Source organism: Phascolarctos cinereus, unplaced genomic scaffold, assembly GCF_003287225.1.
Source record: "Phascolarctos cinereus isolate Bilbo 61053 unplaced genomic scaffold, phaCin_HiC Scaffold_2;HRSCAF=192, whole genome shotgun sequence".
In the NCBI taxonomy this organism is placed as follows: Eukaryota; Metazoa; Chordata; class Mammalia; order Diprotodontia; family Phascolarctidae; genus Phascolarctos; species Phascolarctos cinereus.
Genome location: NW_027555625.1, coordinates 151,498,959 through 151,514,406, shown reverse-complemented (window position 1 = coordinate 151,514,406; position 15,448 = coordinate 151,498,959). Strand labels below are relative to the sequence as shown.

Genomic DNA, 15,448 nt, shown 5'->3' with positions numbered 1-15,448 from the left:
ACTAGCCCTGGATTCAGGAGGACCTGAGTTCAAATCCAACCTCAGACACATAACACTAACTGTGTGACTCTGAGCAAGTTACTTAACCTCATTTCCTAGCTTAAAAAAAAACACATAATTGTATTTCAGTATAATTGCTTTCTTTTGTAACCCTACATACTGTATTTTGGAAATGAAAAGCATTCTACTAAGAAGGGTTGCATAGGCTTCCCCAGTAGTCTTATTCATGTCTGTCTCTGATAGCAGCTGCCATTCCTTCTCCTTAATTTTTTGGAGGAGGGTCTAAACCTATGATCCCATTAATGTCAGGAAATCCCACTACCAATGCAGATTGTCAATGCTCTACCTAGGTCACTGAGTGGTTAAATCCCTTTCCCAGAGTGGTATAACCAATACACCTTGGAAGCAGGACTTGAACCCAAGTCCTCCTGACTCTACAGCTAGTTCTTTATCCACACTTCCAAAAGTTGGAAATGCCAATTCCATTACAGGTAAAACAGCTACACCTGACACCTTCCCCATGCCTCCACTGCCCCACCCTCACACACATACACATACACCATACCAAAATTATTTCCCTTATATTTAGAGTCAAAAGACCTGGGTTCAAGTTCTGACTCTGACAGTTTCTTGCTGTGTGACCTTGAAAAGAACATTTAGGGTCTTTTATCTTCAATTTCCTCTTCTACAAAGTGGGGAAGATATCAATATGACCCGACCCACAAGGTGGTTGTGGTGATCAAATGAATTAATGTATATAAAAGCACTATATAGATGTACAGGCTCATGCAAACTGGGATGATTATTAAACAACCCCTCAACTTTAATCCTTCGTTGGTATATTTGTTTTTCCACAGTGATTTTTCTCAAAAATAGGCATTCTTGAATTACAGGATGAGAGGCTCTGCCTTATACATTCCTTCACAGATATGTAGTGATAAAGACTAAATTTTGAAGTTTTCCTAAAAGAATATACACCTCTTCCAGAGATCCAGACACCCCTAACTCCTGAATCAACATCCCAGTACACATCACAATGGGCACAGAAGCTCACAGCAGCTAGCTCACCAAAAATCCATCAGAACACTTTGATCTAACGTGGCACAGTAGGTAGAGTGCCAGGCCTGGAGTCAGGAAGACCTTTGTTCAAATCCAACCTCAGACACTTACTAGCTGTGTGACCCTAGGCAACTCACTTAACCCTGTTTGCCTCAGTTTCCTCATCTGTAAAATGAGCTGGAGAAGGATGACAAACTGCTCCAGTATCTTTGCCAAGAAAACCCCAGATGGAGTCATGAAAAAACGGACATGACTGAAAAACGATTGAACAACAGGATGAGAAATTCAGTCCCCCAGTGGAAAACCTGGAAGATGATTTGATTCTATTTGCTAGGGAGTAGAGAGGTACAGGATTTCTTGAAGGATTGATAGTAATGAGGCTAGAAATACAACAATTTCTGGAATCCGCTTTCTGGACTTCATTTTTTTATTAGATTGAATCTCTATGCTAAGATGATAAACCACTTCCTCTATTTCTAATAAAATCAAACCAAAGTGATTTTTTTCTCTCTTCTCTTGACAGAGGAACCCCATAGACATAAGCAGGCAGGATACTGGCTGCTCAGAGGTTGACAACATCCCATTCTGCTAGAATCCCCTAAAGCGGACTCACAAATTACATTTCAAGAAATATGTAAAAAAATATGATTTTATACATTATGCCTTATACTTCATACTAAAAGATATAACAAAGATTATAGATGACATAGATTACGTCATCCTGCAGTAGCAAGATGCTTGTAGTTCAATGTGACAGGCTGTTAATTAATAACATCCTTTCTCCACCATTCACTTTCTTTAATAATGCTGTAGAAGTTTTATCTTTTAAAATAAAAGCAAACGAAGGAAAATTCTCTGAATCCATCATTCTGCTTGGCATTACAACTGTTTTCAAATGCTTCTTATTGTAAACAGTCCCGACAAATCACAAAAATTAGAATTTTTTTGGAATTTTTAAATCATTTCTGCTCCCATATTTTACTTCCTTGGTGATCAAGTATAGATGCAGGAATTCACATTTGGATAGAAAAACCACTGCAGTATGCCAAGACTGAGCATTGCAGAATTAGCCCAAGCACAAAATGGGAAGTTTCTATGTTGTTGATTTTTTGAACCCAGCTCTGTGATTTTATTGGTGTAGATTATTCTTCACAAGGAAATTCCTTCTACCAATGCAGATCAGTGCCTGCACTATAACTCAGACCTTTTCCAGAGTCACAGACCCAGTATATGTCAGAGGTAGAACTTTGGATTCAAGGCTTTCTATCCAAAGTACCACAATGCTTTTCTCTTCTACCAACACAACTCACCCATAATTTGTTGACTTAGAGAGTTGGCTCTAGCTTAGAAAAGCTAAGTAAGTTGTCCACAATAATACCATAAGTCAGTTTCAGATACAAGATTTGAATCCAGGTCTCTCTTAATTCCAAATCCAGTGTTCTTTCCACCGCAATAATGATATGTTGCATTTGCACAGTGCTTTTCACTGGGATTTTTTTTTCTTTTTAATTCCTGTCCTTTAGTTTTTCTTTGTGTTTTATCACTCATTTCCCCACGTGCCCTTCACTGAACCCATCATGCCTATTCCCAGGCTTGACCTGGGCATACCTAGATCACATAACATAGAGGTACTCTGCATCCTATGTTTTCCCATAGGATGGGTGAGGATAGCTTTCTTTGGTTGACTGCTTAGCCAGAACAGGCAGTGTTTTTAAAACTAATCAGATTAAAATAGTCTCTCTTTCCTATGAGCTCTTTTCTACTGCTTCCAGAAGATGAAGATCACAATTAATCCACAACATGAGTACCATGAACTAAACTGGGAGAGGGAAAAACCTTTCTGTCCCCCTCTCTTTTACCATTATCAAAAAAAAAAAAGCCTATGTATCATATTTCTAGAAATTATAAAGGAAAACTTCCCTGATATTCTATAACAAGAGAGTAAAACAAAAATTAAAAGAATTGACTGCATCACCCAAAAGAGATCCCTAAGTAAAACTCCCAGGAACATTATAGAAAAATTCCAGAGCTCTCAAGTCAAAAAGAAAATACTTCAAGCAGACAGAAGGAAACCATTCAAATGCCATGGAGCCAGAGTCAGGATCACACAAGATTTAGCAACTACCATGTAAAAGGGGCAGAGGGTTTGGAATATGATATTTCAGGAGGCAAAAGAGCTGGAACTAAAACCAAGAATAACTTACCTAGTAAAATTAATAAACAATTTTTCAAGGGAATAAATTGGCATTTATGAAAGAGAGAACTTTACAAGCATTCCTGGTGAAAAGACCAGAGCTGAATAGAAAATTCGACTTTTAAATGCAACACTCAAGAGAAGCACAAACACTTGAAACAGAGGGACATATACAGGGTTAAAATAAGGTGCTGGAATAGAATCTAGTATGTTTCAGTTGATATAAAAAAGGCAGGGGTAACAATCATGATCTCAAACAAAGGAAAATCATCTTGCTGAAAGGAACCAAAGACAATGAAGTAATATCAATATTAAACATATGCAGCAAATGACATAATATCCAAATTCTTAAAGGAAAAGTTAAATGAAATTACAGAAGGAAATCGACAATGAAACTATAGTAGTGGGGGACTTCAACTTTCCCCTCACGGAGTTAGATAAATCTAACCATAAAATAAATAAGAAAGAAGTTAAGAGATGAAAAAAATCTTAGAAGTTTGCTGTGATAGACCTTTCCTATTACCAACACTAGAAAGCATTGGAATCAATGGAGCCTTTCTGAAAAAGGTAAGTAGTATTTATCTAAAAGGAAAAGTGAACATTATCTATAAAGGGATAGATTGAAGCCTTCCCAATAAGATCAGAGATGAAGCAAAGATTCCATTATCACAACTATTATTCAATATTGTACTAGAAATGCTAGTTATAGCAATAATATAAGAAAAATTGAAGGCATAAAATAGGCAATGGGGAAACAAAACTATCATTTTTTGCAAATGATGAGATGACATACTTAGAGTAACCAAGAAAATCAACCAAAAGCCTAGTAAAAACAATTAACAACTTTAGGAAACTTGCAGGATATAAAATAATGCCACACAAATAATCAGCATTTCTATATATGAACAACAAAACCCACCAGGAAGAGACAGAAAGAGAAATCTCATTTAGATAACTGCAGACAGTATAAAATATTTGGGAGTCTACCTGCCAAGATATACAGATAAATTATATGAACACAATTACAGAACACTTCATACAAATAAATAAAGATAGTTCTAAATAACGAGAGATGTATTAATTGCTCATGGGTAGGCAGAGTCAACATGATAAAAGTGACATTTACCTATTCAGTGCCATACCAATAAAAATGTCAAAGAATTACTTTACAGAATAGAAAAAATAATAAAATTCATCTGGAAGGACGAAAGGTCAAGAATCTCAAGGGAATCAATAAAAAAAAATATGAAGGAAGGGTACAGAGCAGTTCCAGATTTCAAACTATATTACAAAGCAGTTATCATCACAACATTCTAGTACTGGCTAAGAAAAAGAGTGGTGGATCAGTGGAATAGATTAGGTACATAATACACAGTAGTAAATGACCAAACTAATCTAATGTTCGATTAAGCCAAAAATACAAGCTTTTGTGATAAGAACTCACTATTTGACAAAAATTTCTTGAAAAACTGGAAAGCAGATTGGAAGAGACTAGGCATAAACCAACATCTCACACTCTATAGCAAGATAAGGTCAAAATTTAAAAATAATTTAAACATAATGGATGATATCATAAGTAAATGTGGGGAACATAGAAAATGTTTCTGTCAAATCTATGAGCAACAGAAGAGCTTGTGACCCAACAAGAGATGGAGAGGATCACAACAATTAAAATGGATAACTCTGAAATTAAAAGGTTTTTTCACAAACAAAACTAAGACAGCCAAAATTAGAAAGAAAACAGGAAACAGGACGGGGGGTGGGAAGATTTATAGCAAGTTTGTCTGACAAAGGCCTCATTTCCCAAATACATAAGAAACTGAGTCAAAATTATTTTTAAAAAATCCATTCCCCAATTGATAAATGATCAAATGATATGAACAGACGGTTTTCAGGAAAAGGAATTTAAGCTATCTATAGTCACATAAAAATGCTCTAAATCATGACAGATGAGAGAAATGAAAATAAAAACAACTCTGAAATACCACCTCACACCTATCAGATTGGCTAACATGACAGAAAAGAAAAATAACAAATGCTGCAGGGGGTATGGAAAAAATGGGACAATAATGAACTGTTGGTGGAGTTGTGAACTAGTCCAGCAATTCTGGAGAACAATTTGAACCTTTGCCCACAGGGGTATAAAACTGAACATACCTTTTGATCTAGCAGTACCACTACTAGTTCTGTATTCCAAATAATTTTTTAAAAGGGAAATAGATCTTTTTATACAAAAATATTTATAGCAGTTCTTTTTGTGGTGATGAGAAATTTTTTTTTTTGAGTTCCAAATTCTTTTGCTCCCTCTCACTGGACCCCTCTCCTTAGGGAAGTGAAGCAATTTGATGTCAATTATACATGTAACTGAGAAATATTTAATGAAATAAATTAAAAAATAATAGAAATAAAAATTCCAAGATTTTTTTTTCAGAACAGTTAGATCAATTCATAGCTCTACTAGCAATGTTAAATCATTAAGTAAAATCATTAGTGGAGCTGCAAATCCATAGAACCATTCTGGAAAGCAATTTGGAATTAAACAAGGAAAAGACTAAAATATCTATATCCTCTGATTCAGACTTTCCCCTGCTAAACATAAACAGTACACAAGGAGTTTAATGACAAAAAGGACAATGTAGACATCAAAATATTTATAATATCTCTTTTGTGGTAGCAAAGAACTGAAAATAAAGTAGATATTCATCACCTGGAGATAGGCTAAATAAGGTATGGTATATGAATGTAATGCAATATTACTAGACTGTAAGAAAAACTGAGCAAAATGGATACTGAGAAGAAGCATGGCAGTTAGATGGCATAGTGGTAAATCACTAGATTTAAAGTTCACAAGACCTGAGATCAGATTCTTCCTCAGGGACTGAACAACCATGACCTTGGGAAAGTCATTTAACTCCTCTGAACCTCAATTTACTCATCTATAAAATGAGGCTAGTAATAGGACCTACCTCACAGGGTTATTATAAGGATCAAATGAGATAATATCTATGTAAAGCACTTGACAAGCCTTAAAGCACTTAATAAATATTAATGTAGGTTTCTATGAGTGTTACCCATGTAAGTTATATGTAGTATGTCCACACGGGTTTGTCTAAATTCACCTCAAGGAAGATGTGAATAAATATCTACGGAATCTTTCCCACCCCTCTTGAAGTGAGACTTTTATTTCTTCTTTGAGTGAAACAGGATATTGGGGCCATAAGGCTAACCACTCTGCTCTACTCAGAGAGGAGGTGTGTATTTCCCTCCATTCTATTTTTCCCCTGTTTATCCTTCTCTCTCTCCCCTTTCACCCTGTCCCTCCTCAAAAGTGTTTTGCTTTTGACCACTACTTCCCCTAATCCACTCTCCCTTCTATCAGCCCTATCCCTCCTCCCACTTTCTCTTATCCCTTTCCCCTCCTACTTCCCTGTAGGGTAAGATAGATTTCTATACCCAACTGAGTTTGTGTGTTATTCCCTCTTTCAGCCAATTCCAATGACAGTAATGTTCAAGCATTGTCTGCTGTTCTCCCTACCCTTCCATGTGAGATAATTTACCCCATTCTACCTCTCCCCTTCCCCTTCTCTCAGTGGATCCCTCCTTCTTACCACTTAATTTTACTTTTCCATCATGGTCATCCCTCTTCATCACTCCTTACATTTTCTTTAAATATTATCCCATCATAGTCAACTTATACTGTGCCCGCTGTCTATGTATACTCCTCCTAACTGCCATAATAATGATTAAGTTCTTAGGCGTTACAAGTATTATCTTCTCACGTAGGAATATAAACAGTTTAACTTTATTGAACCCTTTATGATTTCTTTTTCCTGTTTACCTTTTTGCACTTGAGTTTCATATTTGAAAGTCAAATTTTCTATTCAGCTAAAGTTTTTTTCATGAAGAATGCTCTTTTGATTGAATATCTGTTTTTCCCCTGGAGGATTATACTGTTTTGCTGGGTAGATAATTTTTGGTTGTAATCCTAGCTCCTTTTCTTTCCAAAACATCATTTCCAAGTTCTCAGATCCTTTAATGTAGAAGCTTCTAAATCCTGTGTAATTCAGACTGTGGCTCCATGATATTTGAAATGTTTCTTTCTGACTGCTTGCAATATTTTCTCCTTGACCTAGGAGTTATAGAATTTGGCTATACTATTCCTGGGAGTTTTCATTTCAGGACTGCTTTCAGGAGGTGATCAGTGGATTCATTTGATTTCTATTTTACCCTCTTATTCTAGAACATCAGGGGAGTTTTCCTTGATAATTTCTTGAAAGATGATATCTAGGTTTTTTCTTTTATTTTGGCTTTCAGGAAGACTAGCACCTTTAGTGTGAGGGCTTACCAAGCTCTTTTCATGGCTGCTTATCCGCCTTTGGTCTCCACTTTCACCCAACTCTCACCTGTGGCTCCAAGAAGCTAAAGCATGTGCAGCAGCCACAGCCCTATAAAACCATCCCAGCAGATGGGCTAAACCAGGATGAGGGTAACTTGACAGGCCTCAAATGTGTTGGTGAGTTAGAGGAATGTCTACCCCAAGCATATGAAGACTTCCCCCTGCAGAATGGGTGAATGAGAACAGTTTATTCCAACAGCCATGAAGGTGGCTGAAGCAGGTGCCATGGAGCACTTAGAGCTTGGTCAGGCATCAGAGATGCCAAGGTTTCCCAAGCCATCACCAGTCAGTCATCTTGACTTTTGTCCCCTGCCACTGCTCTTCAATGACTCAGGATGAAAGCATGAGGCTAATGACTTTGCATAGCTCTGCCTCACTTAAATCCAATTCATATGCAAATCAAGACATCACCCATAATGTCATTCGTCCTCTTCAAAAATGAAAGATGAATAACAATCTCAGAGAGGAAGTAAAAGGCTAGAATTATATCTATCTATGCCCCCTAAATACTTCTGATTTAGAGGAAGTTCATTTTGGGTTCAAGTCACTTTGGGTTTCAAGTCTCTGTCTCTTAATGGGGAAAGAATACTCCAAACTATATCTGAAGATTTGATTCTCTTCCTATGAAATGTTAGATATACAAAGATGATCACAATATTGAATAGTGAATTAATGCATTTATCCAGTCTGATAACCAACAGAAACCACAACAAATTACATCTCTCACTGAGAGTGAGATATCCTATTACAAATGAGAGAGAGGAGAGAGACAAACACAGAAAGAGAGAGAGAAAAAAAAAAAAGACAGAGACCTCCTCTCTACCAAAGGCAAATTATCTCAAATCTCTAGTATGGTAGCAGGAAGACACTACCAAAAAGTAGAACTTTATGCAAATTCCTAGGCTTGAATCCCTGGTTACATTAGCCATTACGTAATTGTCTTATGAACTGATGACAACTGAAGTAAGCAGGACCAGGAAAACAATATAAACAAATACTAAACCAATGTCAATGAAGAAGAACACCAACATGATGATGGCAAACAAATGCTTTGGAATTATAATAATCAAGCTTGATCTAGAGGAATAAATATGAGAAGACTCCTCCCTCAGTTTCATTTGCAAAGGTGGAAGATCTTCTTGTTCTTCAATCATTTCAGTCACGTCCAACCCTTTGTGACTACATTTGGGTTTTCTTTATTAGAGTGCAGGAGAGGTTTGCCATTTCCATCTCCAGCTCATATTACAGATGAGGAACTGAGGCAAACAGTGTTAAGTGATTTATCCAGGGTCACACAGCGAATAAGTGTCTGAGGCCAGATTTGAACTCAGGAAGATGATTCTTCCTGACTTCAGGCCTGGAACTGTATCCACTATACCACCTAGTTGTGCCTATGTGACCACAGACAAGTCATTTATCCTCACTAAGCCTCACCTGTCTCATCTGGAAAAGTGGGATAACAATACCTATCGAGCTCATCTTACAAAATGGTGCAATGTTGGGCAAGTAGCTAGCCCTTAGTATCCTCATCTGTAGGATATAGCAAGGATGTGGCCACACTCCCCAGCTAGAGCAGAGACAGAGGGACAAGGCTTGGTGATGCCCACATGACATAAGCTTTGATGAGAACACTACCTCATCTGGCACTTTTCTCAGTGAGAGGTAAAGAATCAATAACCATTTCAATTTACCTACTTTGGGGTTCAGGACTGGACAAGCCAAGAATCTATTAAACCTCAACTATTTCCAAAGAAAATGGAAATTCAAGGACACTTAAAGGCTTCAGCCCTAGATTTTCAAAGGGGGTGGTATAAAGGAGGGAGGGAGAACAAAAGAAAACCATCATCATTAGCAGATCTTTTCCCCAGTACCTTCAGCTACTCAGTAGCCTTTCCTGCACATGAGCAAACAGTAGACAATCATGTAACCCAAATATGCAACATGATGAATGCAGATGATAATAAAATTTGCACTCCTTACCTTATAGGGTTGTTGCAGGGAAAATGTTTTGTAAACCTTGGAGCCCTTTAGAAATATGCACTTGTACAGGACTGTTGAATCAAATGGGAGGGATCATTATCAACATCATCATCATGGGATAAAGTTGTATCCAAAGCTGTGTGACCTTGGGTTATGAGCTAGGGGTTAAGCTAGGACATAAAGCCCTTTGCTTCTTTCTTTCTTTTCTCTGGACTAATTGGTTGCTGAGCCAGCAATTTCATCTCATCACACTCCCTGAAGAGGTACTTCTACTAATTGAGGACCTTTCTAGTTCCAAGGACAATCAGTATTTCTTTAGCCCATAAGTCCCTCAAAGTCTCCAGATCATGGGTTAGCTGGCTGAGTCTGTGACCTAAGATTAGCTCCTTATCAGAAAACATCTTTTCTTTTATTGTACCATCACCAGCATTATAAATAAGGGGAGGAAATTACATTTCCAAAGGGATTTTTTCCTTCATCTAATTTAAAATGATTCTGAAACTGTGATTTTATAGCCTGTCAATCCACACTGCTGACATAATAATTGTGCCCTCCCTCCTGAAGCTGCTGTCCCCCTCACCAAGCAAATGTTTAAAGGTAAAGCAAAAAGAAGGGAATGTTTTGTATTCATACAGTTAATTGGAACTCAGGTGACACTCTTATTTTAAATCCAATGAAATCAGGTGGAAAATGTTTATTGATTACAGACAGTGGATAAGACAACATGGTACAGTAGAAAGACCACTAGACCTGGAGTCAAGAGACACAAGTTTGAATCCTAACTCTGTCACTCGCATGTTATGTGGCCTTAACTAGACAGACCAATAGATAGATAATGGATGGATGGATGGATGGATGGATGGATGGATGGATGGATGGATGGATGGACGGACAGATGGATGGATGGATAGAGGATGGACTGATGGTTTATAGAGCACTTATTTAGAGCTCACTGTGTGTTAGGTACTGTGCTAAATAATAAGGATATAAATACAAGCAAGCAAGAAAGCTCCTCCCATCAAGAAGCTTACATCCTACTGGGGAAGATAACATATAAAGAGGTCCTGAAACCCCTTGGACAAATCCCACCAGCGCTCCAAAACTCAGTTTCTACCAAATGCTATGTTAGGCACTTTTGAGAGAAGTAAATAACTGGAAGACAAGGTTTCTGCCCTCAAACAAGTTGCAATCCAGGTGAGCAAAGAATTATGAATATATGTCAAGTTGTCACAATAGAGGAAGACAATATTAGAAATTCCCCCCTGGTACTCCATGACTAACAAAGGAGAGGTGTAGACAAATAAGTGTCTAAGATTCATTGCATCTCAGAGCTAGATGGAACTTTGAGAAATCATATTGTTTATTCCTCTAATTATATAAATGAGAAAAGGGAAGCTCAGTGAGATGGAGTGAGCTGTGTGAGCTCACATGACTATTGCACGCTACAAGTTCAGAAGAGAGCGGACCCTAGGAGTGAGGTGGGGCATGGATTAGTTTAAAATAGCTTTAACTACTTAATCATGTAAGCCCCCAGGGGGTATAGACATGGTCTCCTAAAAACCTATGTTTAACATGGAGTTTTGCTAGGGCTCTGAATAAAACAAATGAATTCACTGGCTCACTATTAGGATATAATGAAATGTATCCATAAGGCCAAAATTGGAATCTGAGAATGTCAGAGCTGGAAGAGACTTTAAAGACATTCTAGTCTAATTCCACACACCCTTCATATTTACAGATTAAGAAACTGAGGCCCAGACAGGATAGTTTGCCCAAAGTCACCTAACTTTTTAGTAGCAGAGCAGGGACCAGAGCCTATGTCCCAAGTGCTAGACCAGGGCTCTTTCCCTTTAGGCATTCTGCTAAACCTATAATGAGTACCTCTTTTTCGGGTATATATATATATCTATTCATGGCCTCAAACCTCCCTGCAGTTCTTGATTTTCCTATCCAGATACAGAGAATAAAAATAAATAAAAATTATATTCAACTCAAGAAAAGGAAATCATTGAAACAAGCAGTGACAGCCGATCTGTCATGCAACCTTTTGAAATCCTCTTTGGACTTGTCATGTGTGAACATACTGAAGGGACACTGAAGTGGAACCAAGTGGACCAAAGAAAACCATGTGAGGTGAACTATGAAGCATTGCAGAAATCAATCCAACAAAGCCAGGTCAGTAACTTTGTCCACATGACTGGGGAAGAGCGTGGGCCATTAGCTTCACTCTGTACTGTTGCCAGCTGCTTAATCCAAAAAAAAAATCCTCCAGGCAAATCCAAATACTCTTTTCCCCTCCACAGAAATATTTGTTCTCCAACCTCAGTTAAACAAAGTACTGCTTACAGCTCAAGGAAGAGTGTGGTCTGTGTGTCAAATTAAAAGGAAGTTTTTAAATGGAATACAAAGTTTTCCATGTCATGTAAAATAATTTCATTATACAATTTATGACAAGAGACTAAAGCTTACTTGATCCATGCGTTATTTCTACCACTGGAGTCTGTGTCAACACAGTATCTCAGGAAAACAGAAATGCAGAGGCAGAAGAGGCCTCAGAAACCATCTCATCTAAGCCATGCCTGGATCAGATTCTCTTCTACAATATACCCATAAGTGGCCATCCAGCATTTTCCTGAAGACCTCCAGTGAGGGGAATGCACTGCCTCCTAAAGCAGCCCATTCTCATTTTGGAAATTATTAGTAAGCAAGATTTTGTTTTCTTCCCCCCACCACCACCACCGCCCTTCTCTCCTTATATCAAGCCCAAATCTGCATCTCAGCAACATCTCCTCTCTGTTCCTACCTCTGTTCTCTGGAGCTAAGAGAATGACCCTAATCCCTCTTTCTTGCAAGAGGCCTTTGAACACTTGAAGACAAGTATTATGTCTTTTCCAAGTCTGAGACAACATTTATGCATACGAGACCCAGGTGATGATTTTTGTAGGCAGGAAGCAGATTTCACAAACAAACGAGCAAATTACTGCTCTCGCTTTTCACAATGGTTGCTTTTCACGAGTTTTTCTAGAGTCTGCAGAGACAGGCTTTGTTGATAGAGAAGTCACCAGGCAAGTACTTCTGCAGGTGCTGCAGCCCTGTCTCCTCCGCAGCCTTGGCTGCTGAACACTCGGAAAAGAAAGTTCTCACCACCCAAAGCCTTGGAATAGTCAGTCATTCAGTATCAGAAGCAGATATGGTTTTACCAGTGGAACTAACCTTAAAGAGGATGTATCACCATCTACCTTGCCATTGTACAGGGTTCTTCTATATGACTTACAGCTGAAATCTTCTACGTGTGTTCCCTCTCTATTAAAATGTGAACTCCTTGAAAGCAGGGATTATCTTCCTTTTTTTTTTTATCTGTACCCTCAGCATGCACTTAGGATGGTGCTTTGCTCACAGTAAGTACTCAACATATGCTTTTTCATTCATTTATGAGCTTTGTTAGAACCTCACCACCAACATCTATTCTTCTTGCCTGCCTTCCAAGAACATTTGCCCTAAGGTGCCTAGATGACAGTGACCAAACAGAAATCTAAAGAGAGGTACCTAGATTTCAAAAATTATTTATGCTTAACTCATTTGCCATAAGGAGTAGACCAGACTTCCTCTTCTATCTCATGTTGAATGGTAATTGATCAGTAGCCCTAGCCCTTAGCAAAACTGTCAAATAGTATTTTACTTTGCTTCCCCTCCATCCATCCCTTTTCTGCACCTTATCCTCAACCCCTGGCATCCAGGATCTTCATACTGTTAATTTATGTAAGGTAGGTCAATTTATGGCCATTGACAAGACAGCTTCTAGGCAGCAGAATCATAATAGACACATGGAATATTAGCATTAAAAGGGACATTGAAAGAATCTCTGGGTCCAATGCACTTATCTTACGGAAAAAGAAACTAAGGTCCAGAAAGAGGAGGCAAGTTATCTAAACCCATAAAGGGAAAAAAAAACAAGACTGGAATTCAGGTCTAACTATTAATCAGATAGAAGAAGACTTTTCAAACATTAAAAAGAGGATAGTATATTAGGAGGAATAAAAAACCATGATTATACTTAGAGACTTGTTACTTCTTAAAACAATCACCATATCAAATAAATCACTGGATAAGAAAATCTCATTTCCCTTCCCACCCTACATCCCACTGATCACGACTTAAAGAAAGTCATGTAGACTATAAAGTCCAAAAGGGAAGCTCTGTTCCTGAAGTTGTACAGGCTAAAAATAGCCACAGTATAGTCATTTAGGTTTTGTGTTACCATTTGAATGAATGAATGAAAAAAGCATTTTAAGCATATATTATGTGCAAAGAACTGTACTAAGTACTAGGTGTACTCCTTGCTCAAGGAGTTCAGATTCTGCTCAGGGACACAGCCCATAGATCAAGTTTTAGTTTCAGGTCATTTGAAAAGGTCCTGTGGTCTTTAGGGTGTAGCAGCAAAACATACATCTTTTTTAATGTGGAACCATTTGATGGTGCCAAAAACTTTCATAGGGAGAACCTACTTTTATGGATCTTTAGTAGTTGTGACCATAGGTATAGAAGCAGGGGCTGTAGTGCTTGTAGGAGCAGATGCCATGTCTCAGCTCTACCTGGATTGAGTCCATAGATAATGGCTACAGGAGAAAGGTTGGAAGCAGGATTGGTGGTCTCAGTGACACTGTTATTCTTGTGGCTCTTGGGTTAGGGTACTGGATTATCTCTATTTGTGTTTTGACTCGCATGGAACATGCTATCTTTTATTTTTTCCCTCAAAGTGCCTTGTTGCTTCATGTAAACTCATTTTGTGCCTGTTAGTGGCAGTTGGTTGGCAGTTATTAATTAATTAACCAATTAATTTCATCATTAGAGAAAGTCCAGTCAGTTAGTAGATTTCTTAAATAGCACTGAGAATTAGCAGTGTGGAAAAGCTTAATGAATTTCAGAAAAGAACTAGGTTCTCATGCTCCAATGAATCTGCAGTCATTAATATGGGTCATTCCTTAATCAGTGCAAGGATGCCATCTCTCATCCAGTACAATTCTTGTCTATGTTCTGCTGGGCAAGAAGCCTTCCCCTGGATCCTTTTACATCTGATGGATACCAGTGAAACACTTGGATGGTCCCTCACTGTCAATATATATATGACCTGACCATCTCTTTCCAATCACACAGTTTATCAACGTATTCTGTCTACCACTTCTAAAGAATAGGTAACCATTAGCAATGTGCTTCAGTTTACCTGACCTAACCACGAATCTCTCCATTGCCCCTTGGGTTATCCATAACTTTAATATTTCTGGGATTGTGATGTACCAAAAATTCACAGCTCTAGAACAATTCAAGGAAAATACTCATGTTCAAAAAAAAAAAAAGACAGGTCTTTGTACCAGGGAGCAACTTGGAATTGTTAAAAAAAAAAAAAAGAAGAAGAAGAAGAAGAAGAAGAAGAAAAGAAAAGAAAGAAAAACAAAACCACTACATCGTTTCCAAAATGAAATCCGGTCCACTTTCTCCAAAATGCTAGAAATTATATCTTAAAGCTGAGATCATTACAAATGAAATAATACTTTCCCACAGGAATAATTTTTAATTGAGAGTTGTATTCCTAAACAAGGAATAGGTATCAAATAAATTATAGCCTTAATCACATGTTGTAAAATGAAAGATGCATTATTAATTGTGTGGCCTTGGGCAAGTCACCTAGCCTCTTTGCATTTTAATGTCATCATTTGCATGATGGGGCTAATAGATCCTGCCTTACTTATCTCACAGGGATATTGTGAAAATAAAATGTATGTATACACACGTACGTGTGTGCATGCACACACATATAAACA

At 37.8% G+C, this 15,448-nt stretch overlaps 1 long non-coding RNA gene across 1 annotated transcript in view; it reads right to left on the bottom strand.

Annotated features, from left to right (window-relative positions):
• LOC110209011 (uncharacterized) overlaps positions 1–9,714 on the bottom strand; it is a 79,870-nt gene extending 70,156 nt beyond the window's left edge. Inside the window, exon 1 of the long non-coding RNA XR_002324710.2 lies at positions 9,630–9,714. This is a non-coding gene — a long non-coding RNA (uncharacterized LOC110209011). The remainder of the gene's footprint in view (positions 1–9,629) is intronic.
• Positions 9,715–15,448: the final 5,734 nt, after the last annotated feature.